Source organism: Canis lupus, chromosome 24, assembly GCF_048164855.1.
Source record: "Canis lupus baileyi chromosome 24, mCanLup2.hap1, whole genome shotgun sequence".
Classification (NCBI taxonomy): Eukaryota; Metazoa; Chordata; class Mammalia; order Carnivora; family Canidae; genus Canis; species Canis lupus.
Window position 1 is genome coordinate 4896211 of NC_132861.1, and position 15764 is coordinate 4911974.

General features: G+C 35.9%; 1 protein-coding gene across 1 annotated transcript in view; it reads right to left on the minus strand.

Moving 5' to 3' along the window:
- Window positions 1–5384: 5384 nt before the first annotated feature.
- Window positions 5385–15764, minus strand: part of LOC140616562 (uncharacterized) — a 417503-nt gene continuing 407123 nt past the window's right edge. Inside the window, exon 11 of the mRNA XM_072797182.1 lies at window positions 5385–6739. The gene's annotated coding sequence lies outside the window, so the exon portion shown is untranslated. The remainder of the gene's footprint in view (window positions 6740–15764) is intronic.

The following is a 15764-nucleotide window of genomic DNA, read 5'->3' on the forward strand; positions in this document are numbered from 1 at the left end:
TTCTTTAAGGAAAGAGCATCCAATCTAAACTGTAATCTTTCCAAACTAGTCATCCACTTTGACAAAAATGGCCAAATCTCTGGTCCTTGTGTTGGAATAGGAAAATGTCATCATTTAAAAAGCCTTGAGCTGTATTCTGTTAACTACATGAATAACCTAAACTGTGTGAAATAAGTATCATTTAACTAAAAAAATGAAAAGAAAATCAGAAGCAAGTCAGTTAATATCTTTGCTTCTCAGAGAAGCATAAGTAATAATTATTTGCATTTCCGTGGTGTATTTCAGGTTTACAAGTACATTCACAAATATTGATTCAGTTAAATATCTGGAACTTTGTGCACCAACATGTATTAGCCACAAAAATAATTCACCGATTTGTACATTAAGATAACACCATATGTTCACACAGAAATCTACCCAAGATTGATTTTTAAAAAAAGATTTATTCATATGTTATATGTTTTTAACATTTTTTTCACTTTACGGCATACTGTGAACAAGTATCTTTCCATAATAACAATAACTCTAAGATAGCATTTTAATTATTTCTTTATATGGTGACACCCATCATTTATTTTTGGTTGTCATTTTCTTCTTCACAGAACGTTGAAGTATATCACAAATGGATTGGCTCTGCTAGTTCTTGTGATCTCTGCTGAGTTCTGCTAGTGCTCTGCTAGTGTCCTTGTGACCTCTGCTGAGAATCTACTTTGATCCCCATTTTTATTCTGAGCATCTAATTAATTCTTTCCAAAAATTTCCCAGATAATATAAATTAGGTAGCAATAATCTGAATGTGATCCTTCAATGATTACTTCTGTTCTAAAAAGGATTTTATAAAGATGACAAGTTTTGATGTCCTAAAACATTGGAATAATAATGGTGGAAATATAGGAACTGCCATAGATATCCTGGGACAATGGAATTGGCCTGGACCATTGGTGGTCCTCTAGTACAAGGACTGGCCTTGTTCTTATTCAAAGTAGATTATGAATCTCTCCCAAGTAGATTGTGAAATCATATATGACAATAAATATGATATATCAATTTCCTTTGTATTCCTAACACCTAGAAGAGAACATGGCAGATAGCAGATACTTAGTAAATTTTGGAATAATGAATAGATGATAATTAGGTGAGTATATGCATGAATAAACTACTGAATACATAACTGAGTCTTTTCAAGATACTGCAGATCCCTTCTCACTCATAATGAGATAGTAAAATTAAGACAATAATTTTTTCTCTATAATTGTGGTTTTGTATGTACTCAACCCAAAGTCATAATTCCAAATACACTCAAACACTTTCTTTTACCATTATAGGAGGTAGTAGTTTACACAAGTTACACCACTGCTGTTTCCCTTGAAAAGTTAAGCTATCTGCTTCTTACTGCTTCTTGGTCTATATGCTCTACTTTACCCCAAATCCCTTTTCAATTAAACTCACCATGAAGGCAGAGAGCACCATCTTTATATTTATATTTATTTACTACTCCCAATGTCTAGCACAATAGCATGCAAACCGTGCCTCTATATTAAGTATGAGTAATATGTACTTGCCAAAAGCATTTGATATATTCAATATTTGGATATACCCCAAGAACGCTCATCAAATGGAAACACAACATACCAAATAAATCTCCCCACAGATTTAGGTTGGTATCTAATGTGACAAAACAACTTCATTACACTAATTTCTATTTCCAGACTAGATTATTATAAGTGATCCAAAACAGAGAGAAAAATCAATGTCTGCTCTCAAGGGAAAGAAACTAGGGAAAGAAAGGCACATGGATATGATTTTCCTGCTTTGCATATGTTAAGAAAGACCAAAACAAATACTGTGTACTGCTAAGATGACATAACAAAGAAATATCCATGGAGTTTGGAGATGATTGAAGAAACTTTGGAGAAAGTTAATTTTGAAGATAATACCTATACTGTAATGTAGGAAATTATGATTACATTTGTAGTCATGATGTAATTATAATTAAAATCACTGAATGGAAACTATTATCCATACTAAAGCCCTTTTCCATTAGCCATATATATGATTCATGGTTTCAATGCAGTCTAGTGAATATTAGCATGTATCAGACCCAGGCCTCTAATTAATTACCTTATTGGAAATAGTTTTACAAAGAGAGAGATTTTTTGATAAGTTTACTTAACTGAAGCAGAAATCTGGGTAGTGTGGCAATTTAGAATCATTTAAAATAAGGCTGAGAGATTGGAAAAAATATATATAGAAAAAAAAATATATATATATACCCATGTTAAAGGAAAAAGATCTGGTTGAGAGATTCATATCTTTACTATATTTATGACCTTCTTCTGGTCTTTCTGTAATTATAAATATTGATTTCAATGTTATTTAAAGACTTCCATCTATAGTCTTCTGAACGCTAACAGTTTGTGTTATCTTTAAAGGAATGTGACCATCAATCTCCAAGCCATGTCAATTAACTGTTCTTTGATCTTTAGCTGTTACCTTGTTATGTGAATATGTAAATTTCATTGCAGAATAGGTTTCAGAACAATAGTATTTATTTTTTCCCATAAGCCAATAATAAAATAAATAGTAATATAATAAATATAATACATAATTTAATATGTGATTAAATACAAAATATAAATAAAATTTGAATATAAATATACTAAAAAATGAAGTGACTTTAATTTTATGATTAGTAATAAGCCTTAATTACAGGCAATGTAGAAAAAATAAGAAAAGTAAGACAAACCATTGCTAGAGGAAAACATGAGAGAAAAGTTGTGATTTATATGTATAATAAACAAAAGTATGATTAATAGAAGAAAAATAATAGTAAGTTGAACCTTATTAAAATGAAAAAGTTCTTATCCTTGAAAGAGATTGAAAAGAAAAACCACAAACCGCCAAGAAATGTTTGCAAAACACATTTATAATCAAGGACTTGCAGTTAGAATCTATAAAGAAGTTTCAATAAGAAAATAAACAATCCAATAAACAAATAGGCAAAAGATTTGAACAGACACTTCACTAAAGACACATAAACAGCCAATAAGCACAAGAAAAAATGCTTAACACCATTAGCCATCAGGGAAATGTAAAGTAAAATGATAATGAGTAGGAATACTCACCAGTAGAATAGCCAAAATTGATAAGACAAACAACAAATGCATGAATGTGGAGCAACTTTCATGAACTGCCCATGGGAGTGCAATATGGTAGTGACCAGAAAACTGGCAGTTTCTTAAAATGTTAAATATACACCTACTGTACAACTCAGTCATTTCACTCTCAGGTATTTACCCAATAGGAATAAATACCTATGCCCACAAAAAGGCATGTACATAAATATTCACAGCAATCTGATTTTTAATAATAAAAACAACCCAATATCCATCAGCAAATTAGTGGATAAACAAAATGTGGTACATCCATACAACAGAACACTACCTATTAGTAAAAGAAACAAACTATTGATGCATGCAGCAGGATAAATCTCAAAACATTATGCTGAGTTAAAGAAGTTGTATTTTTAAAAAGAGTGTATATTCATATTGTCTTTATTAAGGATGCAAACTAATTTACAGTGATAAAAAGCAGATTAGTGCTTGCTTATAAAAGGAGGTAGGGGAATGAGGTAAAGAGCACAGGAAATTTTTCAGGGTGTTAAATATCTTGATTTTGTAGTGTATACATTAGCTTGATTAGAGTATACGTAGTTGTCAAAAATCAGGAAACTGATACAGGAGAGCTTTGTTCTTGTCTCAAGGAGTCAAAGAATGAATCTCGCAGACATGGGAGAGTGAGTAAAGTGATAGAAGTTTATTGAGTACAGAAAAAGCTCTCAGAAGTGAGAGGGGCCCCAACAGGGTTGCCACTGAGGGCTTTTTTTGACTGATCTTTAATTGGGAACCTAACCAGGGAACCCAAGGCCTTGAGATTCCTTTGTGCTGTCTCAAGTGATTGACATATGACTCTTTTGAGGTCTGGTGAATCTCTGGGATTTTCTGGTAACCATCAAAGGGAGATACTCCCTAACACCCCAGAGCTAGGGAGACTAATATATTTTCTTTTCTGTTTTTACTATCATATCTCTGTTTCCTTGGGATGGGTAGGTGCCTGAGTCAGGACTATGTTGTCTTTGGGATTTATGGGAGCCCAGAGATTTACGGGAGCCCAACTCTGGGCCTTTCCCTTATCTTTCCCTGACTAGCCCCATCTATCCCTAACATTCCCACATCAAAACTATGCTTTAAAAAATGTATAACAGGTGGAAAATAAGAAAATATGAAAATCTATGAAATATAAGAGAGAGTTCATAATTAAATGCTAAATTCATCAGCAATGTCAGCTAGAATCGGTGAGAATGAGAAAGATCAATTGGGTTACCATTATTAGCACAGGTTATATGAAAAACGTACTCTCAAAAAGAAGCTATTCCTCATGAGGAAACAACAGAGATATAGGAGGAAATAATATGTCCTCTATAAAGTTTGAGTGAAGAGACCTGAGTTCCAGCTTTTGGTTAATAATGAACAAAGCTTAATATCTTTGGTGTTTGACCCTGTTCTCATCAAAAACAGAAAAACAAAAAAACCACCACAAAACATTCCAAAACCAATCTCCAGGACAAGCCGACCTACACTTCTGTGAAAGAAGTGGAACTTCCCAAGTGTGAAATGTTCTAACATCTCTGTGGCAGGTGCTCCTACACCTCTGAGGGCTGCCATAAATGCCTCAAAGTGGAAAACCACATAGATTAGAGAATAATATGATAAGGACATCTACAAAGTTTATAGCTTATATACAACACTATAATTTGACCAAATGGGGAATGTATTTTGTTTTTCTTTTTTTAAATTTAAATATATCCCCCATATAACATTATGTTAGTTTTAGGTGTACATACAATGTAATGATTTGATATTTATATATATTGCAAAATGATCATCAGAGTAAGTCTATTTAACATCTATTACCATTCATAGTTACATTTTTTTTCCCTTATGGGATGCCTGGGTGGCTTAGCAGTTGAGCACCTGCCTTTGGCCCAGGGCATGATCCTGGAGTCACGGGATCGAGTCCCACATCAGGCTCCCTGCATGGAGGTACTTGTCTTTCTCTGTCTGACTTACTTCACAAAGCATGATTGGACATTTAGGGTTTCTTCCATGTCTTGGTTATTGTAAATAATGATTCAATGGGCATGAGGGTTGCAGGTATCTTTTTAAGCTAGTGTTTTTGTTTCCTTCAGGAAAATATCCAGAAGTGGAATTGCTGGATTACTGATGTAGGCAGGCTGGGTCAGAGGACCCAGAGAGTGGTCCCACAGGTCCACCTGAGAGGTTCCCTGACTACATGCAGGATAAAAATCAAACATAAGCCAGTAGGAGATGGGAGCAGATTTTATTGAAGGTATAAAGAGTGCAAAGATACAGAGTGTCCAAGAGACTCAGAAAGGAAAGGAGAGAGAGTCTGGTCTTTGCTTAAGGTCTTGGGTTTTTATTGAGGATTATCATCTGATGTATGTGTCCTCTCAGGCATCCAGGAACTGGTTAGAACAAAAATGAGTGCCCAGGTATCCTTCATAAGTCAATCATTCCTTGGAGCCAGTGGATTTTAGGATCAAGATGTCTAGCTCCAGCAATCTGGAATGAGCATATGATGGCTTTGTCTGGTCATTCTCACTTGGTTCTTCCTTAAATGTTATCTATTCTAAAGAAATCACTATCTTCTTGTCACTTATAAGGATTTAGGCTATGTGCATTATGGGGCATGTGTAAAGTGGGGGTGCAGGTTCTAGCAAGAATAGAAGGAGGAAAGGAGAAAAAATCAGATTTTTATGAAGTCCTTCAGTTTCCCTATCTCAGTATGGTTAGATTATTGAAAAGAAGTTGTTAAAAAAATAGTTTTTAAAAGTCTCATGGAATAATGAAATGAACTGGACATTAAAACCTGACTATCTGGTTTCAATTCTGGATCCATGTCTATTTCTCCACTTCCTTAATCTTGATAATCTTCCATGGGTTGAGTTCCTTCATCTTTGATTTGAGACAATCCCATCTATAGAGGCCACTTTTAGGCAAAGAGACTTAAGCAATAGATTATAGACAGGCCCATGAGGTAACCCACCTCAAAATATCCATAAGGCCCTAACTGACCAATGAGCTACTTACAATCAGGCACAGTTACCAAAAAAAGGAAGAATTCCATAGGTCGTCATACCTCCTCATCTTTCCCCTTTAAATACAGCCCCCACTTGCTACCTCCTTGCAGACAGCCACTCCTCTGCTGTCCCTGCCAGCAGCTCCCTTGTGGCATATTCAATAAATTTCAATCTCCTTTTTTTGGCCTCAGGTGAATTCTTCCACCTCTTGCACCATGGGCTTCCACATGATAGTCATCCCACATTTTGGAACCCCCGTCTGATCAAGAGACCTCCCCATTAGGCATCATGCCATCTATCTCAGGACTATTGTAAGCATTAAATCAGACACAGTGTAAGCAGAAAGAGTACTCTCCGGATAAAGACAGAAAGACATAGCTTTCCTGACGTAAGAAAAGTCATTGCAGCCCCTGGCCATCTTGTGAAAGAATGTAAGAGCAAACAGCCACCATCAGGCCAGGAGATAGTGTACTTGAGGAAGGAGAAGGAAAGCTGAGGGCAAAGCACAAGCCAACACCTCACCATACCCATCCTCCAAGGTGGGATATATGTGACATTCCTCAGGCACTGCTGGCTGCCCTAGAACAAAGAAAAGGGACAAATGATTAACTGATAGAGATTACAGTCCTGTAGGACATGAGTTTCAGTTTGCAACTGTCTTAACAATTTACCAGAAAAAACAATCTCCAGAAACTTATACATTCAACATCACCTCCCTTCCATAGGTTAGAAAACTTTTTTTACATATAGTAAATATATAATATATAAAGAAATATATAAAATATAAATATATAAAGAAAGTAAAGCAGCAGTTGCCAGCACAGCCTTCCAAGAAAGCTGCCTTCCGGAAACAGAATGGCTCCCCCAAGGGACCTGAGACTCCCGCCATGTCCCCCCTTGATTCCAGCCAGCCCCCACCAGCAAAGAGGAGAAAATCTCAGTCCAGGGGCAGCAGCCATCCAGTGTTGTCTTAGATGAATGGCTGGTACTAGACTGGGGTGGCTTACTGCTGTTGGCACAGGGTTGGAACTCTTAACCTCTGTGAGGCTGGTATCCCCACTGCGTATGAAATCTAATACACATTTTATAATCTCTGAAAAAAATATATAATTACGTATTAATTTCAGAGGTAGAGTACAGTGATATAGCAGTTGCATATAATACCCAGTGCTCACCACATTATGTTCCTCTTTTTTTTTTTTAAGATTTTATTTATTTATTCATGAGAGACACACAGAGAGAGGCAGAGACACAGGCAGAGGGGGAAGCAGGCTCCATGCAGGGAGCCTGACGTGGGACTCAATCCTAGGTCTCCAGGATCACGCCCTGGGCTAAAGGTGGCACTAAACCGCTGAGCCACCTGGGCTGCCCCATCATGTTGCTCTTTAATGCCTATCACCGAGTTACCCCATTTCCCCACCCACTTCCCATCCAGTAACCCTCAGTTTGTTTCCTATAGTTAAGAATCTCTTATGGCTTGTCTCCCTCTCTGATTTTATCTTATTTTATATTCCCCTCCCTTCCTCTATGATCCTCTGTTTTGTTTCTTAACTTCCACACATGAGTGAGATCATGTGATAATTGTCTTTCTCTGATTGACTTATGTCACTTAGCATAATACCCTCTAGTTCCATCCACATCATTGCAAATTGTAAGATTTCATTTTTTTTGATGGCTGAGTAATAATTTTTTGATGAAAAATATTTTTATATATATCAACTATATATATATATATATATATACCAACTCTTTTTTATCCACTCATCTGTTGATGGAAATCTTGACTCTTTCCATAGTTTGGCTATTGTGGACCTGGCTGCTATAAATATTGAGGTGCAGGTGCCCCTTCAGATCACTACCTTTGTATAGGATAGAAAATCTTAATAACTGGTTATTCCTCACAGCCCCAGGGGAGCTCTTACTGTACTCAGGCCCTGTCCCCATGCTTTAATAAAACGACCTTTTTGCATCAAAGATATCTTAAGAATTTTTTCTTGGCCATCAGCTCCAAACCCTAACACTCCAAACCACTTATAATCATATTTAAAAGTGAGGATGACCTGAAGCAACTCCTAAATTATCTTTGTGGGATCTAAACCCCTTTGGGCACTCATATACTAGACCAATTGGGGTCAGAGAATTGATGATGCTGACCCTTCCCAGGCCTCAAGACTTTGACCTGGATTCAGTCACCTTAAGATGACTTTTTGCCTCAATTCCATGCAGTATTACCCACACAAGGCCCTTCATGAATGTGTATGCACCCTCAATTTTGTTGTTCAGGGAAACACGGCCTTGGGAAAGATACCCAGGGTACTCTTTTACTTGTTGTGAGTAAAAGCCTTCCTTTTCTAATCTTCAGCTTCGATTGTGTCTTTTGACTCACATCCACCAAGAGAAAAACCCAGTTTTGGGTAACAACTATACACAAAATGCTGGACATATTTTCTGATATATATACTAGGCTTTCAGAAATACTAACTTAGCTTTTTGTCGTAAGTAAAACAAAAGACTTACTTAGCCTACTTAGCCTGTCTTAGACTACTATAGCCTAAGAGAGATGAGTGAATTAGTAGAGAAACTGGGAAATAGACATCAATTAAAAGGTCATAATTTTCAATCCTACAACAGCCAATAACTTCACTTTATTACTTCATTGCTACTACTTTTTTCCAGATCCTTAGTAATTCCTTTACTAAGATAGGATACTAGGATAATATCTACACAAATCTTCTGATCCTATATTCATCCTCCTTAATGCATCCTACATACTAACATACTCACTTTTAAAACAACATCATGCCTTCCAGGCCCACGTAAAAAGCTTTGCCAGATTTTATTTTTCAATACTCCAAACCAAAATAAAAACATCGACTTCAAAAAATTCCAAGATGGTAACATGAAAACTTTCTGAATGTACCTCCTCCCATAGACATACCAAATCTACAGCTATATAGAGAGAGAGCCATTCCCTCTGAAAGAAATCCAGAACTTGTTAAGTGGCTCCTACACAACAGATGAATGAGAAATTACCATCACCCACATCAAAATGGGTAGGAAAGGCTGAGATACACTCTTGACACAAACCCCACCACCTGCAAAACACCATATAATTGGGAAGAAACTCCCAACTTCCAGCTTCTCCCTATGGAGCAAAGGGTTTGGATGCCACATTTAGGCCTCCAAGTTTAAGACTCTCACCTGAAAGACTCCCCACAAAAAACATCTAACTCTGAAAGCCAATGGGGCTGTGTCCATGAAACACACTAGACCATAACAGGCAAACAAATAGTTCTTAACAGGCTAACAAGTATGTATGTAAAAAATAAATTAAAATATTTATGTAAGAATCTTATTAAATGGGGATGTCTGGGTAGTTTAGTGGTTGAGCACCTGCCTTTGGTTCAGGTTGTGATCCCGTGGTCTTGGGATCAAGTCTTGCATCAGGCTCTCCACAAGGTGCCTGCTTCTCCTTCTGTCTATGTCTCTGCCTCTCTCTCTGTGTCTCTCATGAATAAATAAAATCTTTTTTTTTTTAAAGAAGAATCTTATTAAATGGATGAAGGAGAATCAGGGGAATGGGAAAAGAGGCTAAGAGGTACAAGATTTTTTTGAGGGCTGATTAATATGTCTAAAATTACATTATAGTGAATGGTTGTACAAGTCTGTAAATATTGAATCAATATACTTTAAATGGGTAAACTTTATGCTACATAACTTATGCTCAATAAAGCTGTAAAAAATAGTTATTATAATAAGTTACTTTCAATAAAAAAGCCAAACTGTAAACACCAATACAAAAAGAGAATTGTCATATTTCATCAATTCTAAAATGCACATATTGCATTTTCACATCTCTGAAATCAGGATGCATCTTATCACCAGTGTTGGCTTATAATCACTATCATCTAGGCATGATACAATGAAATTATGATTATGATGAAATTATCACTTCCTCATGTCTCACATGTATGAACTTGCTCATATCTGTTCATTTTAGTTACATGCTTTGTTTGTACTTCATGTATTTCATATAATTTCCACTTACAGTATTTTAAAAATATTGCATTTATTATTATTTCATCTTCTTAGAGTCAAGAAAAGAGCAGCACAGATGGAATTTGGTATTAATGAAACAAATATCATCGTAGGAGGACTAATAATAATAATATATATGTAATATATATGTTTTTGTTTTGCAAAACAAAACAAAATCCTTTAAGGATTCTAAGGCAAGTACCCATTAGTTAGAATCTTCATTTCATTTTGAAGGAACATGTTCATTTCTTCAGAAGGATTCTGAATTGATTAGCCCCTCGTGATGACTGATACTAGTACAAATTGTGAAGGGGATATTCTTACTGCTATTTTTGGTGATCAAGTAGTTTATTCTCGGTGCCCAAGATTCTCCAGTTTTTTATCCGTTTACTTGTTTACTCATACTCCTAGTCTCATCCTCTTTTTTCAAAAATTAGTATCTTAGTAGTAGACTCTAACTGCAGAGTAAAGTGGAAGGAGGGTCTAAATTCTCCAAGGTGTCCACTGGGACTCCCACTGTCCCTCTGGAACTCAAGGTAAGAGGTTACTTGAATTTTTACTATAGTTTCTGAGTCACTTACGTTTTCCCTGAGGGTAGTCAATCAGCCTAAGGTAAATTGTTAAGTGACCACTTGCATCTGCAACTGGATTTTTTGGCTTAAAATTAAGATTATAATTTCATTTTTATAACTTTAAGAATTTCTTGTTTAATATGTAATTTTTAGTCTCCATATTTTCTGATTCTGCCACCATTTTAGTACATAATAATCAAGACGACAATATGTGCAGTTTGGACAAAACTCATTTTTCCCCCCAATTTTCTATAATATGCATGAATTAATCATGGTTTTGAGAGTTTTTAAAAAAAACCATACAAATGTTTCGTAACTTTTGTAAGAGCGGATTATAGGAAATTTTCATCTTCCTAATTTGAGGTCAGAATTTTTTTACACATAGAATCTTACCTTTCTAATCAACATAAATCATATATTATTTTCCATATTAACATCCTAATGAACATTGCAAAATAGAGAAGGAAAATAGGAAAATGCCTGGCCAAATAATACACTGACAGTGAAAATAATAAATACTTGATCATTCAAGAAGTTGAGGAAATAGAATTTTTCAGCGCTTTTTCCTTCCCCCCTAACATATCAGGTAGGAAGAAAATAAAAACAACACAAAATAAATAAATCTTAAATATTTACTGTTGTTGTTAGCCTAAAGTTTTTGCTTAGGGATTTCGTTCCTTGTAGAATTACTGGAAAATTGTGGGACAGAACTTGAAACCTGAAAGGAAGAATCATATGTTGGGCATAAACCCTGGAGTGTCTCACTCAGCAAAGAAACACATCTCAGCCAGCCACAAGTGTTTACCACATGACCATGTGTGTCTGATGACAGTCCGTGGTTGGCTCAACCCATGGTTTATTGGTTTCTTGAATACTTTACACAATGAATGCACTTTCTCCAAACTTCTCCACCCATAATAAAGAATTTTCATTACTATATTCCTCAAACATCATCTTTACTCCAAAATAAGGCTATGGGTTTTTAGTTGCCCTGCTGTTCTGATGATCCTAAATTTTGTGATTTTGCTTTTTCTACTTCATAAAAGTTTCCTCCAAGAAACATCATTTACATGATTGATGGCAGCTAATGGGAATTTAGGTCCATATCCAGTGATCTGGAGGGAGCAGGGGAAAGTAATAACATGTTATCCAGTGGGCACTGTCCCTAACCTCATAACTACTGGTACCACAGAAAATTATTACATAGTAAAGAATCAGTAAACATTTATTGAGGAAAAGATTCTGTGCTAGCTCAAGATATCCATAGAATAAAAATGTAACTAGTCTATAAAGCTGTAGACAAAGAAAAACCTGGTGTTAAAAAGCTCTCCATCAGTGGAAATAAAGGATAAAGGTACAAAATGTCTTTTGCACTGGTTAGAACACATGTTGGTAAGTCACAGCTCAGCAGAGTTAGGACTTCATCTTTGTATTCTAGACATTGCATTTCTATTTATACTGAGGATCTTTTATTCTAGTCCTTCAGGGAAAGAATTTGCATCTAATTTCTGACACTTTCTTTCTTAAGGCAAATTTATAAATCCCTCTGTACACCCATATCTTACCTTGAGATTATTAAAGAGATTAAATAACATTACACATATGAAGAATGCAGCAGATGGGTTTTAAAGAATTTTAGTTTACCTCTTGTTGGGAAACCTGACAGACTTTTAGCACCAAAGTTACAGACTAGGGAAGATCAGGGTGACGGGCACTGAGGGGGGCACTTGATGGGATGAGCACTGGAGGTTATGCTATATGTTGGCAAATTGAACTCCAATAAAAAAAATCCTTTCTTTCCTGAAAATCTGAAATTTATTTTATCTCTATGGTTTATAGACTGTTTCTTGAATCCATCTTGTCCTTGCTGACTTATACCTTTATGGAAGAGGCATAAGAACAAAGGCTATAGAAGAGGAGATGTCAGCACTGGGAAATGAAAGCACAGATTTGGACCTCCTGATGACAACATCAGGATCTGAAAGATAATGGATCAGTGCTTTCACTAACAACAGTTCAATATCTTTCAACCCTAAAAGCTATACCCTGTCAAGCCATCCATCAGTTGCGAGAGGAAAATAATGACATTTTGGAACATACTAATGCTCAAAGTATTTTCCTCCCATGGACCCTATATCAGGAAGTTACTAGATAATATATTATACAAGGAAATTAGCCACAGAAAAGGAAGACATGGAATTAGGAGATGAGAAGAAGTACAGACAAAGGTCAGGAGTGCCCCCAGTGAGGTGAAAGAAGATTTAGAATAAAAGTCTTTCAGAGGGTCTGAAGAATAGTGAAGCAGAAAAATAAGAACTCCAGATAGAATTTCTTCTTGAAAAGGACGAAATAGATTAAAGACCTCATATGCCTATAGATAAGAAAAGAGAATCACACTTCCGACAGAGAATTTACATGTTAATTCTGTATGGATAGGGCAGCCCTGGTGGCGCAGCGGTTTAGCGCCGCCTGCAGCCCGGGGTGTGGTCCTGGAGACCCGGGATCAAGTCCCACATCAGGCTTGTTGCATGGAGCCTGCTTCTCCCTCTGCCTGTGTCTCTGCGTCTCTCTCTCTCTCTCTCTCTCTCTGTGTGTGCCTCTATGAATAAATAAATAAAATCTTAAAAAAAATTCTGTATGGATAATACTAAGCTAAGAAAAAACAAACAATAACTCCATGAAACATACATTTTTGTTCAAAAAAAGCAACTGTAGTCAGTAGCTTAACTATGGATTATAATTATACATTCATAATCTATAGTATAACCAGCTGAGAATGCGAATCTAATAAAAATTAGAATGAGATTCCTCTAGAGCTGAGAAAAAGTATATGCTTATGAGGAGGAGAAAAGCTGGGCCATAAGAGTTTGATCCTATTTTCTGTTGTATGAAGTCAGTAAGTGTTTCCAACCAAAAAAGCCAGGAAATAACAGTATCAGAATGTTCCTTAGTAACAGGGATTCAAGTGCCAAAAGAATTCACTAGACTAGTTGAAACTGTTTGTAGAGTAGCAACTGGGAATAGGAAGAAGAAACTATTATTCTTCATGAAAAGTCCTGTCTAGAAGTAATTGCCTTTGTAAAATTTTGTGCATAAGTTTGATAATAAAAGTTATGTCTAAATAAATGAAATTTTATTTACAAGTTAAATTAAATTTGAAAATTAACATTCTTAAGATAGATAGATAGTTCTTAGAGATATTCCAGATCTCTGATTGAGACATAGTGGAATTATTCCTCTCCTCGAGTCCTTTTTCTCAGGTATCTTCCTAAGGAGCCATAGACTGAATTATCAACTCTCCTTGCTACTCAAAATGTAGGCCCCTGATCAGAAACCACTGCATCATTTAGGAGCTTGTTAGAAATGCAGAATGTCAGGACTCATCTCAGTTATATTGAATTGAAATCTGCATTTTAACAAAATCCCTGTGTACGTTAAACTTTGAGAAGCATAGGTCCAGGTGACTCTGCATTGGTCCCCTTATCTCTAGGTAAAATATTTAGTCCTCTCTCATAGAGTACTTTGGAAAACTCTAAAGTGTAGCACATAAATTTGTTTGATACATACTTATAGAATGAAAGGTTAGTCAAAGCAACACTGGAATAGTCTAGTTACCTGATGTTTTCTAATCAGATGTTTTTTCTTTCAGTGGAAGGGTTATGCTTGCAAAAATTTCTCCTAATAAAATCGCCATTGATGATCTGGAAAGCAATTTAATTTACTCAACCTAGAACAGGAAGTGGTTTGAACAAAACTGAACTTCAGTGTTACCAGATCTAGAAAGTCTAGGGACTACTGCACAGAAAATGTAAGGAGACACTTAATCTGATCTAAGCACTGAATGGATGGCTCATTATCCTGATTCCTCTCCAGATATGGCTCATCACACAAACCAGCCAACCATATGATTTGAGTCAGAGTTAGAGTCCACATCAATATCCAACTAATGCCCTCTTCGTAGTCCTAAAGATGTTTAGGTTAAAATAAATACTGTTCTACTTTGAAAACCTGGCAATTCCTAATTCCAAACCCCAATTCTTAATTGTTAGATAGAAAAAAATTTTATTCATAGGAGATTTTAGTTCTGTGTTCATCTGTAGAACATCTCCACTTGTTACAATTTTGCCTTAATAAACAAAAATAAGCATGTCCCTAATTGGGAAGGCCCATGAAACCAAATAAACTAAATCAATCAAAAGATTAGAGAGAGGGAAAAAGAAACATTTTTAATTTATTCACAAATAAAAATATTCTTAAAATTAATACTAAACTTTCACACTTTATCAAATACCTACCACAAACCAAATACACTGCTAAGCAGAATGTACAAAACCACAATCCCTAGCCTCAATAGATGTGTGAATACAGTATCACTGAATTGATGCGAGAATGAACAATTTTGCAATGAGCCAGATGATAAAATACTTTTCCATACACAAAATTTTTGTCATCTGAGTACTCTGAAAGAAGAGTGGCAACACGGGAAGCTGTAATGAAGGAAGGGAAGGAAGGGAACGAGAAGAAGAGATGGCAAATGCTGTAACCTTGATAAAACCACAATCAATTCGGCATGGAACATACAGTGTTTATGCAGAAAGGAGTAGAAAGGAGACAGACTTTGAAGCCTCCTGTGAGCTGAACTCCAAAGCTTAGAATTCATCCTTTAGCTTAGATGATGACTGGATATTGAAAGATTTTAAGCAAAGAAGATGGATGGGATCCACTTAAACATTATACTCTCTTGGAAGCTGGCTTGGCAGGGGGAGTCTGGTTCTTAAATTATTCTTGGTTCCCTTGGTAATACTCTCACAGTAAATGATTTACTATAATTACAGACGATTAGGGAATACTTTGAGACATTAATCTTTGTTAATTTGTATTATACATACATTACACACAAAACAAACAACACAAAATTCTTCTAGTGAAGGAGAAGGGGTTAGGTGTGAGTGGGAGAGCTGGCCCAAGAATTGCATGGAAGATCTGAGAGTCAC